At 40.8% G+C, this 1,483-nt stretch overlaps 1 pseudogene; it reads left to right on the forward strand.

Moving 5' to 3' along the window:
* The first annotated feature begins 306 nt into the window (after window positions 1-306).
* On the forward strand, window positions 307-1,198 carry LOC125107050 (olfactory receptor 7A5-like; annotated as a pseudogene).
* Window positions 1,199-1,483: the final 285 nt, after the last annotated feature.

Here is a 1,483-nt window from a genome sequence, read left to right on the forward strand (position 1 = left end):
GAAACAGATTCTTAACTACAGAGAACACACTGCTGGTTACCAGAGGAGAGATGGTGGTGGAAGATAGGGAAATAGTTGGTGGGGATTGAGGAGAGCACTTCTGATGAGTACCAGGTGTTGTGTGGATGTGTTGAATCGCTATATTGGACACCTAAAAGTAATACTATACTTCATGTTAACTAACTGGAATTTAAATAGAAACCTAAATAATGAAAGAGAAATAAGGGGAAATAAATAAATAAATATGTAAATAAATCCATTGTTGAAAATTATTATTTTTTCTTCCCTGGTAGTCACGTCCACCAGATGGAACCAGGTAATGATAGACAAATGTCAGAGTTTGTTCTTCTGGGATTATCAGAGGAACCAGAAGTTCACCCCCTCATATTTGGGCTTTTCCTCTTCTTGTACCTGATCACTGTGTTTGGAAACCTGCTTACTATCCTGTCTCTCAACACTGAATCCCACCTCCACACTCCCATGTACTTTTTCCTTGCCAACCTGATCTTTGTAGACCTCTGTTTCACCTCCACTACCATCCTTAAAATGCTGTGGAACATCCAGATTCAGGGCAAAACCATAACATATGCAGGCTGTATCAGCCAGATTTTTTTTCAATGTGTTTGGATTCCTGGAGAATTTACTCCTGAAGGTGATGGCCTGGCCATACGTCACCCCCTGCATTACACGGTCATTATGAAACCCCAGCTCTGTTGACTGCTGGTTCTGGTGTCCTGGATCATCAGTGTTCTGAATCCCTTGTTAGAGCTTAAAGTTGTTGTAGCTATCCTTCTGTACAGGCATGAAAATACCCCATTTTTTCTGTGAAATCAATCAGGTGGTTGGTCATGCTTGTTCTGACACCTTTTTTAATGACATGGTGATATATTTTGGAATTGTGATTCTGGGTTGTCCTCCTGTGGTTGGAGTCCTTTAATCTTACTGTAATATAGTTTCCTCCATATGTAGAATATTGTCATCTCAGGGCAAGTATAAAGCATTTTCTACATGTGCATCTCACCTCTCCATTGTCTCCTTATTTTATTCTACAATCCTGGGAGTGTACTTTGGCTCTGCTGCCACCCAGAGCTCCCACTCAGGTGCAATAGCCTCTGTGATTTACATGGTAGTCACACCCATGCTGAACCCCTTCATCTACAGCCTGAGGAACAGAGACATATACAGGACTCTGACATGATTTGTTGGGGTTCTAGTGTTATGTGCCAATCATCCTGGGGCTGAAGAAGTGCCCATGATTATAGGGATCGCAGACTCATAGCCAGGAACTGCCATTCTTCCAATAATTTCATTTCAAATGACCTATACCATGCCAAGTAATTTTACCTAAATATCCCAAAAGCATAATCATGAGTTATATTTTTCATGTGGAAGAAACCATACTTGGCCATGAAGCCCTTCACACAATGTATTTGTAGATAGAAATACAAAACAGTAGTTTTACCTTGAGTCTGTCAGGCTTTTC

Source organism: Lutra lutra, chromosome 1 (genome assembly GCF_902655055.1).
Source record: "Lutra lutra chromosome 1, mLutLut1.2, whole genome shotgun sequence".
NCBI classification, from domain to species: Eukaryota; Metazoa; Chordata; class Mammalia; order Carnivora; family Mustelidae; genus Lutra; species Lutra lutra.